Source organism: Musca autumnalis, unplaced genomic scaffold, assembly GCF_047663935.1.
Source record: "Musca autumnalis isolate F117 unplaced genomic scaffold, ASM4766393v1 scaffold_3, whole genome shotgun sequence".
In the NCBI taxonomy this organism is placed as follows: Eukaryota; Metazoa; Arthropoda; class Insecta; order Diptera; family Muscidae; genus Musca; species Musca autumnalis.
Genome location: NW_027411866.1, coordinates 181,486,700 through 181,506,511, shown reverse-complemented (window position 1 = coordinate 181,506,511; position 19,812 = coordinate 181,486,700). Strand labels below are relative to the sequence as shown.

General features: G+C 35.6%; 1 protein-coding gene across 2 annotated transcripts in view; it reads right to left on the bottom strand.

Moving 5' to 3' along the window:
• The window catches only part of kairos, a 525,872-nt gene that overhangs the window by 439,227 nt on the left and 66,833 nt on the right, over positions 1–19,812 (bottom strand). The gene's annotated exons all lie outside the window — the stretch shown is intronic.

Below are 19,812 nucleotides of genomic sequence, written 5' to 3'. Positions count from 1 at the left end.
ACTCTCGATTCTGAATTATTTGATATATGTGTTGAGAATGTAGTCTACACATCATCCCAGAAGTCTGAAAAATTCTATGCACTCCGCGCAAATAAGCGATGTTTTATAGGATTTTGTATACTAAGATGGAGTCGACGCTAGATGTTAGCCTCCAAATTAAATTTTGAGAAATATATGGTAAAAACCAAAAATGTTTTACAATCAGTGTTCGAAAATAACACTATGGTATCGTACCGTACAGTTCTGTACCGTACCAAAGTGGATAGGTACACTACGATAGTGTACCGCTCCGGAACACAAACACAAAAAAATATTTTAGTGATACTGTACCGGAACACAACGATAATCGTAGAGTACCGCATGCCAGAGCACTAAAAATTTTAGTGCTCCGCCTGCCGGATCACTAAAAATCGTAGTGCACCACGTGTTGGAACACTAAAAAAAAGGTATTATGTTTTCTTAGGAAAATGAAATATTTGGTTGCATTTGATCAAATAAAAATTAAGATAAACTGTTACATCCATGCATGTTTAAATTAGTTAAACACATTGCGGAATTAGGTCAAAACTTTCATATTACCGTAGTCTTTGAAAGTTATGAGTTTTGGCTCTGGGGTTTGAACCCACGTCCTTGAAAAACACAAGGAAAAAAGTGTTGTCACGGCGTGTTAGTGTTCAGAGCCAAAACTCATAACTTTCAAAGACTACGGTAAGAAGCGTTTGTCATGAAAGCCATACAATGACTGAAAAAAAACATTCAGCATTGTAAAAAAGAAATTACATTTGAAATAGTAAAAGTTAGATGATAGCGAAGCCGTCCCACATCCGATATGTCTGAGGAGCCTTCATTACCAAAGGCGAAACATGTCATGTCACATAGTGGTGGGTGTGTGGGATCGGGTCGTCGGCTTTCCTTTTTCAAATGCATTATGATCACATAAAGTTCGATTTCCAACCAGAAATTAATTAAAAATTAATACTAAAAATGATCTTCGCCTAAAAAGGCAAAATTTTCAAATAAAAAAAAAAAACAATATTTAGTTTTTTTTGGAATGAAGCACAAAATTCGTCGTGTTCCGACTGCGGGAGCACTAAAAATCGTTTTGTACCATGTTTTGAAACTATAAGGTAATGAACCATACATGAATTTATTATGATTTCCGCGGAAATTAAATATTTTATATATATATATTTTTTAATAAATACAAATTAAAAGAAAATGCGCAAAACGCCTGATTTGGTTGTTAGACAATGGAGCACTAAAAATCGTAGTGTACCAAGTGCAAAACAATAAGGTAATTTACCACACATGAGTTTGTAACTAATTTAAAACACGTGCATTTTATTTATTAATTTTTATCTTTAATTTCTACTCGTCTCACAAGCCATAAAATATATAATTTTCCTCAGAAATCATAATAAACAGCGTTTCGACTCATAGTACGCTTCGGTTTTTAGAGATCCGGCAGTCGGAGCACTACATTTTTAAGTGTTTGTGTTCCGGAACACTAACGCTAAAAATATTTTAGTGATACTGTACTCGGAGCGGTACACTATGTTAGTGTACTGTTTATTTTCGAAATCTGTTTACAATCGACGAATCCGAGTTTTACCCTATCAGAATTCGCGAACTGTTAACATCTTCTATGATGTATGGCCGAAATTCTTTAAAATAAAGTGTTTTAAGAGGGATCAAGTAATGTCGACCATTAAAATTAATTTACGTGGTAGCTGTGTTGGCATCAATGTAGAAATGTAAGTAAAAATGGGTTGAAGCCAACAAGTTTTTTTAGGTTCCCTTCCGATTTCTGGTTTAACCTTACATTTTATTGACTTATGCCCATAGAAAGAATCACGGAATACTCCATAGACAACACGATGCCAGTGTATGATTTTTCGATACATCCACTGCATCCACCTAAAATTGATGCTGACAAATTGAAGCCGGAATTTCGGTGTTTTTTGATTTTTTTAATAATCCGGACGCGCAATTAGAGGTGGTATTTACCGGGTATTTATACCCTCAGCATTTATGCTAACGAGGGTATATGGGCAATATTATTGAAAATTTAACATCGTTGAAGACAAGGTTTGCCCGTTTATAACTCGCGAATATTGGTTGTATATTGTACACTTTACATGCTTTTGGATAAAATGAAATGTTTTTAGACTTGGCAAAAAATATTGGCCTTCAAAGTTGATTTGCGTGGAAGCTGTGGCTATATTTATGTTAAAAAATGGGTAAAAATGGGTTGAAGCCAACGTGTCTTTTTTTGTTTTCTTTCGATTTGTGATTAAACCACACTTTTCACGATTTTTCCGTTAAAGTAAAAGTAGAAGGCAACTAAATAAGGATCATCTCACTAGTGTTTAACTTCTCAAAATTTGATCTGCGTCTACCATTAACTGATTCTGAAATTTTGAAGCCAGATTTTAAGTGTTTTTTTGAAATTTTCTTCTAATTTCGTTCCGCAAACAGGTTTTTCAAAAAATCATATATAGGAATGAAGAACTCACGATTCTGATTTATTTGGTATATGTGTCGTGAATGTAGCCTACACAGCTTCAGAGAAATCTGTATCCAAATACGAAAATTTTGTGCGAACAAATTTCTAAAAATCATATATTTCGGGTCTAATTTGCACAATTGGCATTCGATTTACTCGTGCATGATTGCAAATTTTGGATTTTTACGTTGCGGATCTAATAAATCATTATTCGTTAAAATCCATCTACTAAAACGCGAGATAGGAGAAATTCCAAGGTAGGAAAATCACCTAATATTGTTTTTGAAAATATCGCGCATTTTATCGCGTATTCTGTCGGCCGCTTGCACTGCTATAAAAAATCTAGTGCAGCATCTTCCTTTTTGCGGAAACAGAGATTTAAAAACTTCACTGATAAGGGAACTACATTCATTTTATCCCAAAAATAGTGTGTGATGCTACATCCACGGTTCTTGACTGATTGCCTTGAAATAGGTATATATAGATGCAGATTTTCATGGTGACACTAAAACCGGATGCGGAACGAAATTGTATGAATTTTGCGCAAATTAGCGATGTTTTATAGGTTTTTTAATGATAAGATGCAGCCGATGCTACATCTTAGCGTCCAAATTATATTTCGAAAAATATATACAAATTAAAAGATATGGTCTTGCTGTACATGAAAATCACATGCGGACAAAACGATTTTGATAATTACGCGATTTACACATATTTTAATAATGCATATAAGTTAAAGCGGTTTATTTGAATTCTATTTCTGTTTAAGAAGTCTAATGATTTATTTCAACAAACCGATAACTTTCCTCAATGGGAAACCTTCTATGTGAATGTAGATAAAGCAAAATCCGCCCATTTCCTTGGGAGTTTCAAGAAAAATAAAAGAAGTACTCCTATAGAATTTTTCCAATATTTTCGACTCTAGAATGCATGTGAAAACCATTATTCCAAACCAAAATTAGTTTTTTGTAACACAAATATGTGCTTATTTTGGCTATAATATCCTAACTACTATCCCGATGATTATAAGTTTGGTCTCATTTGATTCCCCGTGAAGTCTTTATTTAAACCTGTTACTTTTTTGTAATTTTTGACGGGTAAATGGACCTATATTTTCAAAAAATTCGGATTACATTTAAAATTTTGTCAATTTTTTGTAAATTCCGCGAATGCTGAGAAACATTTTACAAATATTATGCAATCTACTTAATGACGTCACTTCGTGATAACTTTTTAGTGACAATTGTGCTCAATAAAATAATTAGCGTTTTTATAATATTTTTTCTTAAAAGCAGAAGTAAAACCGCGATAACATTTGTCCGCAACAACCAAAAATTTGCTCGCGAGCGGATTTGTACTGGGGAATTTTTTCTTAACCTATGTACCAAAAATCGTTAATGTAGCGCGAAAAGAAAAAATTAAATTTTTTGGAAATGGAACATGAAATAATTGGCAGTTTTGCCCATATACACTTTCATACGGGCGAAATGTGCCCCATCGAAATAATGGTTTTAGTATGGTATGTTTGGACGAAATGTGTTTCAGACAATTTGGAGTCAATTTAGCAATGTCCGTCTGTCTGTCTGACTGGCTGGTGCGAACGATAACTCTCGAACGGATGAGCCGATATGGTGCAAAATTTGTCCAAACTTAGTTTAAGTTCGAAGATGGGTTATATCGGTCCACTCCTTCTGGTATCTCCCACACAAAAGTTTGGAAATGTTCGGAAAATTTGTGCGCACGATAACTCTTGAAGGAAGTAACCGATTTGGTACATATTTTGCACATCGTGAAATTTTTACCAGACTTAGATGAGGTTTCAGTTTAGGACCTGTTCTCGAATCGCTTTGATTTTTGTTGTAGCAACCTGTATTCGCCGCCCCTCATACGACGTATAAGTTTCATCAGGGGCAAATCCATACTTCCTGAGACAAAAAACCCCTATGACACCGTGTGTAGTGGTTGGAGCGTAAGATAACTCTCGAACGGATCTGCCGATTTGGTCCAAAATGTGGCCTTTGTAATATTTTTAATTCCCCGCAAATATGTGAGCTTTAATCCTATTCATACTTTTGTCGGTTTATACGCCCAAAATTTTTAAAATTTTTCAATCCACACAGGCTTAATGTATATCTCTGTCGGCAAAGCCGACTGATACTTTTTTGCTTGTTTACCTATTAGCCACATTTTACAATCATGTTGGCTGTAATTTTGTACAGTGAGTTCTCATTGTGTATGAAATATCCTTGTAAAAAATTTTCAACACAGGTCCACGTTTTTTCTGGTCAAAACTCTGTATCTTTTGTTAGACAGATAACACTTTCAACTTTCCGAACCATTAAAAGCCACCAAGCTAGGTCTAGCGGTTGCAGAGGAATTGAAGGTCAAAGTTAAAAATTTGAGTTTTTTCATTTCTTGCATCAAAATATGAGCCTTATTGAGTTGATCATATGTTCTAACAAATTAAAAAAGGTCAAACATCAATAAACAAACCATAAAAATACAATTTTTTTTTAATTTTTCGTATTTTTATTTTTCAAAAATATAGTTTTTTTTTATAAAAACTCATTTAATAAAAATGTCCATTTGTGGTAAAAAACTATAATTTATATGGAAAACGGTATGGAAAACACAAATTTTTGTCCATGTAATTTGACAAAAATTAAAAAATGTGTTAAACGCACGGAACGGGTCGGATACAAAAGTATATATGGGCTGCAAGAGGACACTCTCAGGAACTTTGTTCCAAGCTGTTCCGTAAAAGTTCTAGTCCACTAAACTTGAAATTTCACTTAAATTTAGTACTTGAGGAAAAGTAAAATAGCTCGCCTCGTGTAAACTCTACGGTAATTTATTAAAACTACTCTTAAAGGCAAAAAGGTAGGTAGGAACCTACCTAAAAAAACAATGAACACAATATCTATTGTAGTTTCTGAGAAATAGCTGCTTCTTTCTCCAGAAATTTGCAAAAATGTTGTATTTTCCAAAACTGGGAAAAATTTTTCGTATTTAGGAGCACGCCACGCCCACACCTTCCAATAGTTTGATCTAATTTTTCCTTAGTTTCAATATGTTTACTATAGAATTGGGGGTTTGGCCAGGAAAATCGATTTCTGTACCACTGCGCACCGCAAAGCTTACCACGGACATCTCCACTTGCCGCAGATAGCTGTGGCATGCGCGGACGACATGAACATGCTGTCGAATGTAATCTCTTCTTTCTGGTCGGAATTCTGCTACCATCGACCATGACAATCAAATACGTTCTCACCTCTACCGGCCTGTTTATGTATTTCGAAACGAAATGTGCGCATGAAACACATCCAAACTTAAGTTTTTGAAATATTATTTCCTTTGCTTTTGCTTCAATGCCGTCTGGAGTGAGCGGAATACTAGAGCTGGCAAAAAATAGATGTCACTACTTCGAGCTGACGATTGATGTTTGGGTATAAAAAGTGTTTTTGTTGAAGAAGTTATTGAAAAATAACTTCGGTGGAGAATATCAACAAACAAGAAACAAGGGAACTGATGAGATTATGTGGCGAGGATCGAAACTAGTCTTCCCTGCCTTACCCCTTGGCGAACAATGCCAAACCTTCTCCACTAACAAATTAGTTGTTTTAAATATTAAAACAACAACAATGGGATTAAGCCAGACTATTTTGAAAAATGAAAAGATGGTTCAGAACTTTGTTGAGATACTCGACTCTCTGACCTTCCAACTGTTTCAGCATTACCATTGAGTTTCCGTCAGGGCCCAACGCTTTGGATGATTTAGCGTTCCTGATGACATTCGCAACATCAAATTGTGGTGGTTCATCCTCGACAGAAAGACACTTTTCAGATCAGTCAGGATCAGTCGCCAAACGTGACTGAGATCCTATCTACCTTCTTTCTATGGTTCGAGAGTGACTTAACCTTTGTCCACAATTCACTTAGTCCGGCTCCAATTTTATAACTCTTCAGATAATTTTACCGCTTGCTCCGCTTATGCTGAGCAACCAACTTGTTAACTTCCAGTGTCAGCTCCCTGACTCTGGGGTCACTGGGGTTGGTACGACGAAACTCATCACGCTCATTTGATAATCCCGTCGCATCTGTTGGGATGTTTGGTCTCACATCGGGTATTCGACCAGCTCTCTTAAACTAGGCCCATTAGCTTTCCCATGATTGATGAAAGTGCAGCGTTCAGAGGTGAAGAAATCGGGCGGTCTACTGATGGAGACATGTATAAAAAGATGGGCTGATCCAAGAGAAAAGACGGGTTGCCAGCTGACATAATTTTTCAGATTAGTTGACACGAAGGTTACGTTCGGTGAACTACGACACTGTCCGATAATTCCGGTAGGTGCGTCCTCACTGACCGTGCAGCTAGCAAGACAATCTTCTGGTCATTTCCGAGAACTGAATCCGACAAATCCAGACCATACGGTTATGACCTTTCAAAAAAGGAATCCGAAGGAGGCAGTCCGGGATATGCTGCTCCCAACACAGAACAACGATACAAATACAAACATGTGTATACTGAGGTGGCAGCTGCAGGCCGGAACACGGGTGGTTCCGGGTCAATCCGGTACAAAAGAACCCGCTGGGATTGTCCATCATGACTTCTTCTAATGCCTTTACCATTACAGGAGCAGATCCGCAGATCTGATCACTAGACAGTGGAATTTCATGCAACCCTTATTTTTGTGTCCGATTCATGTCAAATGTTGGGACTAGGCATATTTTTGGCTAATTATGCTAAATGCTTAAAAATGTATGCATTTTACACATTTTCTTATGCAACAAATATTTCAATAATAGGTACAAAAATGTTTGTGTGTAAAATTTTTCTGTTTAAAATTCTCTTCAGACAAGTCAATAAATAGAGAAACGTATAACCACAACAACAACCTTCAAAATACCGAAAATCGGGAGGTGTCGTTCCATTGGGGCTATATGAAGACGTGGACCTATACCGAGAAATTTAAGGTGGAAAGTTTTTTACCCCCAAGGAAGACTTAATACCAAATTTCAGCCATTTCGGCGGGATATTGAGGCCACAACCTTCAAAAACCGGAAATCGGCAGAAACGGTTCTATAGGGGCTACACGAAGACGGGGACCTATACCGACAAATTTCAGGTGATAAGTTTTATACCACCAATGAAGACTAAATGCCAAATTTCACTTATTTCGGTGGGATATTGAGGCTATTGAGTACCGTTCTATGGGGGCTATATGAAGACGTGGACTTATGTGGACAAATTTCAGGTGTAAAGTTTCATACCCCAAATTTCAGCCATTTCGGTGGGATATTTAGACCACAAAGCTTTGTATATATTTTTGCATATGGTTTTGCTTACGCTCATTTTATGCAAATATGTAAAAATATGCAAGATATGCAAAAATTTCTGGGCCTAATTCGTTTTATTTTCTGATAAAAGGAGTTTCTGTCTAATCAGATATTATCTACGACCATATATATAAGTTGAGGTTTACCATTTAATAAAACGCGAACTGTAAATATATTTTATATAATATGAATACATTTCTGTTGATTGAAGTGTTTTAGGTACGATATGATAATACGGAACATAACAAATAATTTAGGTGGAAGCTGTGTTGGTGGCAATACAAAAAATGTGTTGAAGTAAACAAGTTTTGTTTGTGTTCTTTCTTGATTTCTGGCCAAACCACGCCACATTCAGACTTGTGCTCAAAGAAAAAATTTAAGAATACCCCTTGGGTAACATGGTTCTAATGTATGGTTTTTCGATATATACACTTCATCACACAAAAATTAATGCTGACATTTTGAAGTTTTGATTTCGCGTTTTTTGAATTTTTGTTACAATTAGAGGGCGCAACCAGATAATGGCATAAACAATTTATACGATTGAAGAACTCGTGACTCTGTACTCTGTACAGCTTCCTAGTAATAGGAGTCCAAACCTATGTTTTTACTTTAAAAATTGCAACTGTGACACCGGTACCTTTGAACCCGTGATTTTAGTTTTTTTACCCGCCGGATCTAATGAGTCTTTCCGCGTTCGAATCCATCCACTAAAACGGCGGATATAGATACTTTGAAAATGTGAAAATTGGACCGCGATTTTCTTCGAAAATTTCTACATAAATGAAATCTTTTATAAGCGATTATAATATTTGCAAAAAGGTTTGTCATAAATTATAGAGATTCGGGAGTAATATTCACATTTAACCCAAAATAGAATGTGGTGGCACATCCGCGGTTTTTGACAAATATTTTTAAAAATTTTTTATATTGCCGTATTTTTAATATGCGGTCACTGAAATCGGATGCGCCTTACAAGCATATGCACATCGCGATATTTTTAACAACTTGAAGGTTTTTATACCCTACTCCACTATGTGGGGGGGGTATTAGAAGTTGGTTTTGGTCAAAAAGTTTGTAACTCATGGAAATAATGGTCGTAGACCCATACTTATATATACAAAATTGATTGTCTCGATGAGCTGAGTCGATCTGTCTGTCCTTCCGTCCATCTGTCCTTCCGTCTGTCCATTTAAACTTTGTAATCACGCTACAGGTCGCAATTTTGATCGGATCGTCACCAGATTTTGGGTGTTGATGGGGGTCCCGAAGGGGTTGATTTTTGGTGATGCTCGGATAATATTTAGGGGTCGGAATGTGCAAAAAACTTATTTGGAGAAAATTGGGGAAGGGTTCTTTGGTTCAATACAAAGAACTAAGAGAACTGATGAGTCCAAGTGGCGTTGGACGAAACTAGTCATCTCTGCCATCCCCTAAATTAATCAATTTTAACTACATTCCACTTTAAACTTGTTGTTTTTAAATTTAAAAACAACAAATATGAGATTAAGCTTAACTTACATACACAAAGTAAGATAAAGTCATAATTTTTTTTCCAAAGCGAATATCTTAGCTTCTATAAGGGGTATACCAAAACATGAAATGATAGTCACCTTTCTAACGATGTGATGTAGGTTATCGTAGGTGGTCAAACAACGAAGATATCAGAGTAGTCGCAAATAAAATCCAACTTTTCATTTTTGCGATTTTAATTATAATGACGAATATCACACCTTTGGTTGGGGACTTTCCAAAAACAAAGCCTGACCAAGAAAGTAGAAAATCCCATAATTACAACTATGCGAAGTAGGTTGGCGTAGGTTGCCAAATAACGAAGATATCGCAATAGTCCGTAATACATCCCATTTTTCATTTTTTTGTAATCACGCTACAGTCGGAATTTTGATCGGATAATCAGAAAATTTGGTACGTTGATGGGAGTCTCACATAGGAAGAAGCCTATTGATTTTGGTGATGCTCAGGTAATTGTCAGGGGTCGGAGTGGGTAAACAACTGATGTGTATAATATTCAAAGTTTTATTCATATGCGAATATCTCCGCTTCCAGTTAGGTATTCCAAAAAGACAGATCGTCAATGGAAGTTGAAAAGTTCTCCTTTGCATTGATGCAAACTAGGTTGGCGTATGTGGTCAAAAGGTGGAGATATCGGAAAAGTCGGTAATGAATTCCATTTTTCCATTCATTTAATCACGCTATAGTTCGAAATTTTGATGGAATCGTCACGAGTTGATGCTAGTGCCACAGAGGAAGAAGCCTATTGGTGATGGTCGAACAACATGCAGTGGTCGGAATGGACAAAAATTCACCTGGAGAAAAATTCAATGTCGTATTCTTTTGCGAATATCTCGGCTTCTAGTATGGTATTCCAACGGCAACGCTATGAATGTAAGAAGAAAATATCGAAAATATCGATGCAAAGTAGGTTGGTGAAGGTGGAGAAACAAGGGAGATATCACAATAGTCCGTAATGCTTCCAATTTTCCATCTTTTTTTAGTAATTACGCAACATGTTGCAATTTCTATTGGCCGTCACAAAATTTTTGTAGTCTACGGGGGACCCAGAAAATATGATGCATATTGAATTTGGTGATAGTCGGATAATATTCCATAAAATAAATGTTTAGCAGTGAAAAGCTTATGCACAGAGGCAGTTGTGTAGGGTATTACATAGTCGGCCCCGTCCCGACTATAGCCTTTGCTCACTTGTTTGAATGGTAAGATGCAACTGACGGCACACTTTGGCGGCTAAATGAAACATAGATAAAATCATACATATTGATAGAGATGCACTCACTGTATCCGAAAAGTGCATGCGCCTCAACTGATTTTAAAGAATTCGCGAATTACACGCTTTTTAATTTTTGTGTTTTTTCTTTGGTTGTGATTTCAATATTAGGGGTCGATTATCGATAGCAATTATCGTTGAGTGGAGTTGCCAGTTGTCAAAATTACTTGATGTATGGTAACCTTCAACTGAAGTTGCGAATCTCAGTTGACAAACCGGCTATTTTTCAGCAACCAGTTATTTTCAGTTGCAGTGAACATTTTCGAAGAAACAGAAGTAAAATTTAAAGGGAAAACAATTGTCTTAACAATTGTTGATTATTTGCATGACTAATTAATTTTGTGTATCAAAAATATGGTGAAAATAACAACAAAACAACAGTTTGAAATATTAATTGATAAATTGAGTGCAAATCCAATGTGCACATGGATTCCATCTATACAGCCGACTACACCAGGGAATTTCGTTTTTAAATAAAAATGATTTTTGTTTTGTCTTTTTTCCTCTTTAATCAACTTCGAAACGATCCAATTTGTCCTCTATCAAGTGGACAACTTCCTTCAATACGTTCGACAATGTAGATTGAGCCATGCAATTGTTGTAATCATTGCCATGGCATTTTGGAAACATCCCTCCGCAAAAAATCTCAACGCAGCGCACACTTTTAAAAGTGGGGGTATTGCTGTTGATCTGTAACTTACTTTGAAGTCACCCATTAACGTTTCCACAATGTAAACTACGATATCCTTTGGCAATCGAAAATATGCCTTAAACCTAAAATAATTTACTGATTATACAGATCTTTCCAACATGAGCTTCAACTTACAATACATATGGCAATTCCAATGGATTCGACGTTTCCCTCAAATTTCTTCTAATAGATGTCATGTCCTGTACATTTTCTTAATCATCAAAAAATAATTCCACTGAACTTATCATTTTAAAATAGTTTTTCGGCGCATTGTGCCTTTTTGGATTTAATAGAGTTCACAAGTTTGAAAAAACACTGATCGATAACACGTTTATCGACAACCCAGTGGGTTGACACCAATAATTCAACATTTCATCTCAGTTGTGCTGACAATTGACAACGCATCTCAAGGTTAGTGGCAATGCATAATCGACCCCTAATTCTATTGCTTATCACACTAAGCAAATATACTTTCACGATGATAAACTATTTTCCTTGCCTTGCACGCAAAGAAGGTCGTGGGTTCGATTCCCCGGCTAGGCAACACCAAATTTTCAAAGGTGGCAAAATACCCCTTAGTAATGTTGGCGACATTTCCTGAGTATTTCAGCCATGTAAAACTTCTCTACAAGTAGTGTCGTAGGACACGCTGTTCGGACTCAGCGATAAACTGTAGGTCACATATTATTGAGCTAATATGAAACGAGGTGCACTCATTGATATGAGAGAAGTCTCCCTTGCCCCGCCTGAGATGTTTGTGGACAATTATATATATTATTGAAGAAGTTTTAGCCAAATATTTCAGGTTTTGTATGGAAATTTAGCGAAATAGTAGAATAACTCCTAAAAATGTTTCTCCAATTTTTCATATTAAACCAAAAAATATATTTTTGAAATAATATTCCAATAATAATTTTTTGTCTTTTGTTGTTGCTGCAATATGCAAGTTATAAACCCAATCTATAAAATGTTGGTCTTACATTTTTCTGGACATTGTCTAGATTCTGTACGTATTTTTAATTTATTTTGATAGCGATTTTTATGGACTCTGAGTTAGAATAAATAAAATTTATTCAAGATTCCTTCACAATTTTTTGATTTTCCGCGATTCCACTGTCTACCGACCACTAATAGAAGGCTAATTTCTCGTGTCTTAGGGTGTCTTTGAAACAACATTGCCTAAAAAAACGACTCTAAACTTTAACAGATCCCAGATCCGTCGATTACCAAACGATCCTATGCGCAGCCTGTAGCCCTACTAATCATGTGTTACTGTTTCTTAGCAAAATATAGTCTAAATCATCATCTCCCACCAATAGATAATGCGTAATAATTACCATTTAAGTCCATCCTGCAGAAAAACAAATGCAAATGCAATTTTTCCCTGTCTGCTGCTATTAAATAACTTTCTTCATGCCTTGTTTGTGTTAAATCACCTTCATGGCGAGTTATTTAATATTGAAATACATTTTTGCAACTAATGTAAACTGCATGATTTATATGAAAAGATTTATAAGTGACTGAGTGCACAACGTGCTGGCAATGATGCATGAAATGAGGTAAATCGCTTCCCGTTTCAAGCCAATGCAAGGATGCATGTGTGTTTAAAACTCAATGACTTTTAAGGACTAAAGATGGCAGCAAAAATAACATCAACAGACTAAAAGATTAATCTCACACATACATAGAAAAGGAGATTTTCTTTATAAATAATTGTCGATGCAAGGGAATATATGTGTGGGTGTGAGTCTATTCGAGTAACCAATGCACTTTCATGAGAATCACATAATGTAAAGGTTGAATCTCCATTCTTACAACAACTTCCTCACATTATGACCTTAAACACAGCAAGAACAACAAAAAGGGGTTTTAAGTTTCTTTATGATGCTGCTGCTTCAGTTACGGCTTTTTAAAGTCAAGCATCAAACAAACTATAGTTGAGATAGACAATGGGGAAAGAAGGAGAGATAGAGAGTGGGCATGAATGATGCAAGGGTAAACAGAAATAGTCTGTGATTTACGAAAATGTCAAAATCATTGTTTGTCATCTTTCAAAAGGATGCTGAACAAACATCCTAAAGACAAAGAAACTTCTGTTACGGACACCAAGATAAGTACGTGTGTGTGTTTTGTAAAATGGGATATGTGAATATCACAATGACTGCGTTTGTCTGTGTGAGTATGTTCGATTCTATGGCTGATCATTATTCAATACCAATGAAATGTTGTTATTCATAGCTTACTGCAGGGAAAGAAAATAATTGGACTGGCATTACAATTTCGAACAGACATTTGTTAAATACGAACAAACACAATCGCAACTATGAAACAAATTTTATGCAAGACTTTCAGCAGCATTCATTAGACAAATTATAGTTGAAAATGTGATTAAAAGTTACACAAAATCTTTTAAGAACTCGTTACAACTGTAAGTAAATTTCATTCACACAATGTTGAACATTTGAAATGTTAGTGAAGGTTTTTGTAAATTTTGTTCAATCCAAGATTCAAAGGAAAACAATTATGTATGATTTCAAATGTTTGAAATTGTGTGGAAATTCATATTAATTAACTTTTAAGCAAAAATCTTACTAAAAAAGGAACATCAATCTGTGTGTTAACATCACTCGTTTTCCTTAGAATAATCCATTGTATCCGTTAAAAATCAATCAATTAAAATAGAAGCTTTCTGTAGATACGTCACAATCTAGAAAAAAAAAATAAAAACTAACAAAAACACTAAATTCTAACGAAAAGTAATTTAATAATTAATTATGTTTTCTCTTTGAATAATTCTGAGAAAGCTTTTACTTTGTGCCCTTTTCAAAGTAACACCGAACGCTTCTTTGAAAATCCAGTTCATTTACTCAACATTTTTTAGCTATTTATTTTTAAACTCGCTGGCGAAAACTATAATGAAGGTTTTAATGAATGAAAGTGAAGTCTGTTATATGCAACGCTTTCCAAGAACATAATAAAATTCAGCTAACAAAGATGAGTTACCAAAAATAACAACAAGTGATGATGTTTTCGACATTAACATTCTGTTGCCTTGTTTTACGAATGTAGACATCAAAGGATAATGTTGAAAAGCAGGGAGAGATATTAAATGTCAGCATTACTATACGTTGTTCTAATTTTACAAACGAGCATTTATAATTATAATAATAATAAGGAGGGTTGGCGTTTATTATTTGGGATGACGACTTCTATTTTGTTTTTCAAAATAGTCAGGTTTAATCCCATAGTCGTTGTTTTAATATTTTATTAAAACAACTTTAATTTATTAGTGGGAAAAAATTGGCGATGTTTACAAAGGGGTTAGGCAGGGAAGACTATAGTTTCAGATCTCGCCACAGATCTTCATCAGTTCCCTTGTTTCTTGTTTTTCAACAAGAAACTTTTTATACCCAAGTGTCAATTGCCCGCTCAAATAGATACGTGTGCAAAGAAACACTCTGATCGAGAATTTCTTTCCTAAACTCGAGCAACTTCACTTGCAAACAAATTTTGTGAAAATTCGCCTTTGGTCCTATACAAATTCGCCTTTGGCCCAATAAAAATTTTAAAGAAATCGCTCTACAGACCACATTTATTGTCCATCCGATGAAAACAGTTTACCAGTTCTTTGTGGTGGCTAAACAAATAATCCTACAAAAAATTTTGAAAATCGGGTCAGATTTAAATATTAGCTATATAAAGGGCCCATGGAAATTTTTAGGCCCCAGTGGCACGGGTTAACATATTCCGATTGAGCTTAAACTTTGGTAATCTTAATTTTAAACAAAACTAAACATGTTAGGAGGGTGCCACATAAAAAAATCCGAAATCGATTTTTTAAAACCACTTTAATATGCATGTATGTATGTAAAATTAAAAAAAAAAACAAAACAGGTTTATTTATTGGAAACCACAATTCCTATTGAAATGAAATTAGAGCTCATGCTGAAGCTGTGAAAATTCTCTACAAGATTGACATGTATGATTTGTTCCTCGGTTTTACTGACTGTATCGCCTCCTTACAAAACAATGTTATGTGGAAGGTGCTTACGCCTGGGATGTTTTTGCAGATTCTGAATCTCCAATGTACATAGATAAGAAAAATCAAAAAAAAAAAGAAAAACAAGTAACACTGTACAACACAAAAAATAATTACGAGATAATTCGGCCAGATTATGAAAGAGGACCAAAAATAAGAAGACACTTGTATCGGCGTTTTTAAAGTTTACGTCGGGAAGTAACCTAAATGGGCGTGGCAAGTTCCGCCTGTTTCTACAGGTTTCGAAATATTCGACATCAGATTCCTTGGAATCCTTGCATTTTAGGTATAAAGTGTCTTTGGCAATATTACTGACAACAATGCGGGGTATCTTTTTATGAAAAAAATTAACCCTCATGCGAGTCACTAAACGGGTCTTTTTGGTCTCTTTTTTCAAAAACGTTTAAAAACTCCTTTAAAATGAGATCGTATCAGATCAAACCTGTAGAAACAGGCGGAACTTGCCTATTTAGGTTACTTCCGTAAACTTTCAAAACGCCGATACACGTGTCTTCTTTTTTCGGTCCTCTTTCATAATCTGTGCGGGGTTTCTTGTAATTTTAAAAAAAGTTCAAATTTGTTGTACAGTGTAATCGACGAAGGGATTTTAAATAAGTCGCTGTCAAAGGTCATATTTTTAGGTTTTCAGGATTTTGCTTGAAAACCGGAATTCCTATCGAAGTGGACTAAAGAAAATTTTGTAGCAGTGAACATTCTCTACAACATTTTTTATATCCCTCATCGAATTAATGGTTTTAGATCCCAAGTATGTTTGGACGAAAGCCGTTTCAGACAATTTGGAGTTGATCTGTCTGGCTCGCTGGAGCGCACGATAACTCTCGAACGGATCAACCCATTCGGTCCAAAATTTAGCTTTCGTAATATTTTGTCCAAACTTAGTTTAAGTTCGAAGATGGGCAATACCTATCCACAACTTTCGGACTTCCCCCACAAAAGTTCGAAAATGTTCGGAAAATTTGTGCGCACAATAACTTTTGAAATGAATAACCACACTTAGATGAGGTTCCAATATAGTCTCAGTCTGTCCACTCCTTCGGGTACCTCCCACACAAAATTACGGAAAAGTTCAGTTCAGAAGCTGCTCTCGAATCGCTTTGATTTTTGTTGCAAAAACATGTATTCACTGTCCCCTATACGACAGTACAAGTTTCATCAGGAGCAAGTCCATAATTACTAAGAATATAGCCCGAAAGTTTCAAAAAACCCTATGACACCGTATGTAGTGGTTGGAGCGCAAGATAACTCACGAACGGATCTGCCGATTCGGTCCAACATCTGGCTTTCCTAATATTTTGTCCAAACTTTGTTTAAGTTCGAAGATAAGCCATATCGGTCCACTCCTTCAGGTACCACCCCCACAATACTTTAAACATCCTAATATATCTAGCTATAGATCAGGTTCGAATATGGACTATATTTGTCCAATCTTTCGCGTACCTCCCACACAACATTTCGGACAAGTTCAATTTAAGATCTGCTCTCGAATCACTTTGATTTTTGTTGAAGACACTTGCATTCGCTGCTTCAATTGCAACGGTAAAAGTCTTTTTCAGGGGCAAGTCCATACTTCTTGAGAAAACATCCCGAAATATATAAAAAACCCCATATCACCATATTTAGTGGGTGGAGAGCACGATAACTCTCGAACTCATTTTTGTTGCAAAAACATGTATTCACTGTCCCCTATACGACAGTACAAGTTTCATCAGGAGCAAGTCCATAATTACTAAGAATATAGCCCGAAAGTTTCAAAAAACCCTATGACACCGTATGTAGTGGTTGGAGCGCAAGATAACTCTCGAACGGATCTGCCGATTCGGTCCAACATCTGGCTTTCCTAATATTTTGTCCAAACTTTGTTTAAGTTCGAAGATAAGCCATATCGGTCCACTCCTTCAGGTACCACCCCCACAATACTTTAAACATCCTAATATATCTAGCTATAGATCAGGTTCGAATATGGACTATATTTGTCCAATCTTTCGCGTACCTCCCACACAACATTTCGGACAAGTTCAATTTAAGATCTGCTCTCGAATCACTTTGATTTTTGTTGAAGACACTTGCATTCGCTGCTTCAATTGCAACGGTAAAAGTCTTTTTCAGGGGCAAGTCCATACTTCTTGAGAAAACATCCCGAAATATATAAAAAACCCCATATCACCATATTTAGTGGGTGGAGAGCACGATAACTCTCGAACTCATCAACCGATTTGATGCAAAATTCGGCCTCCGTAGTATTTTGTCCAAACATAGTTTCAGTACGAAGTTGAGCAATACCTGTCCACAACATTCGGTACTTTCCCCCAATATGAATATCATGAACGGGCTAATCAATTAGGTCCAAACTTTGGATCTCCTATTATTTTGCCCAATTTTAGTTTAAGCCACAAAAGTTCGATGTTTGTATCTAAGTGCAGTTTAACGTCTGTTCGAAGATCCTTTGTAAATGTATACTGATGCTGTTCGTTGTGGTCCTTTTTAAAGCGATATTATGTTTTCCGCGGATAAATTCATGCTTCCTGGCATACTGGTCCAAAAATTACAGTGTGCAACATTTTTAAGGTAATCTTGTGCCAAATTGTTAGCTGAGGATTTTTTGAAAGTACAGACACAACCGACAGAAACCCTAATTGGGTTTTGTTGTGTCAGATCCAGCTGGGATTTTATCGCTCCATCTTAACATGGTTAAATATTGACTTTTTAAAGCAATTCAGCGCTATATCTCTGAAACCAATGCGAATCTTCTTCTGACCTCTGAAGCAAATTTGTAGATAAGGACAAGAATAAAATATTTTGTGAAATAGTGAACTCGAAAAACAACATTTATTGCATCGAATTTTATAAAATATCGAAAATTTCCATAATTGTATACACTTTGCACCATATCTCCAAAACCGTTATTTTTTCTTAATGTTTTCTTTCGGAAAAATATTCGCTGGAATGTAATACACAACTCTTCAGAACATGTCATTGTTGTAAAATGCCTATATGTTTTTAGTATATTTTTCAACGCCTATTTAATAAATAAGGCAATAACGTGGTGAAATCCGAAATGCGAGAATAGACTGTTAATGTGTTGTAAAAGATTTGATGCAAAATACAGCTGAAGTGACATGAAGTAAGCATTTTAGAGTTTCAGAATGTTCTCAAGAACTTTATTTGGAATATTTTTGCAAATGGTTACTTGGTTCAACTCCCAATAGTTTAGCTGATACTATATTTTATCGATTTTGATGCCCCAGATCGAGGTTTTCTTATGTGGTCTGTTCAAAAGATAAGTTCTACTAGTTTAGGGCTACAATATTGCCAAAGGCAGCATGGTCAATATCCAAATCGTTTCTGAGATGAAGGTCAGATAAATGCAAAAAACTGTAGTTTTAGCCCGGTTAAGAAGAGACCATAAAATCCGAATTGGACCTGACAGAACAAAACCCTAGTAGGGCTTTTGTAGTCTCAATATGTAATTTCAAAAAATGCATACTAGAAGTTGTTTGCATTTTCAGTGTTGCATAGTGTTATGACGATGACCCACTGAAATGATTAGTTGGAGCATTATCTATCGAAAATATATGACTCCCAAGATAAGATCAACTTCCCTAATGAAATAATTCCTTTAAGTACCTCCTCCCCAACATTTCTGAACTAATCCACATCTTTTTCGGCAAATTCATATGTCCAAAAATTTGGTGACCCAAATTCTGAAAAGACTCTAAATATATTCGATCTGTCCGTAGATGAAAGTTTAAATGCACATAGGCTGAAAGTATATCTTTGCTGGCAAAGCCTACTGATACTTTTTTACTAGTTTAGTCCCATTACAATAGGGCTTGAGGTTTCCATGTAAAATCCTGAAAACCTAAAAAACTCTAAAATGTGAGTTTTTACCGTGATTTATTTAAAAATCCCTCCGCCGATTTTTTATTGTTTTTAAATTGTTCTCATCTATACAAATTGCTGGTTATACAAATTGCTGGTTCAGAATCTGCAAAGCGGTCCCAATTTCAACTTCTATACCTCAATAATTGTAAAACTACGAAGATATCATGAAGGTCAATCTTGTCGAGAATTTTCATACCTGCAATATTTGCTCTAATCCCATTTCAATAAGACTTGCGGTTTCCAAGCAGAATCGTGGAAACCTAAAAACCCTAAAAATGTGAACTTTGACCGCGATTTATTTAAAAATTCCTTTCGTCCATTTTTTTTTTTTGTTTTTTTTTTTCTTCTCATTTTTAATTGTAGATTCATAATATGCAAAATCTTCCCATACAAAGTTGGTTCAGACACACTGTGATGTTAGACAGTAATTCCTTTATCTACTGCTACATTGATATAATTTGCATCAAGTGAGAGGTCAAGAGTTGGTCTTCAAGTTCAGTTTTCGTAAGTTGTCCGAATATTCCCCCAAC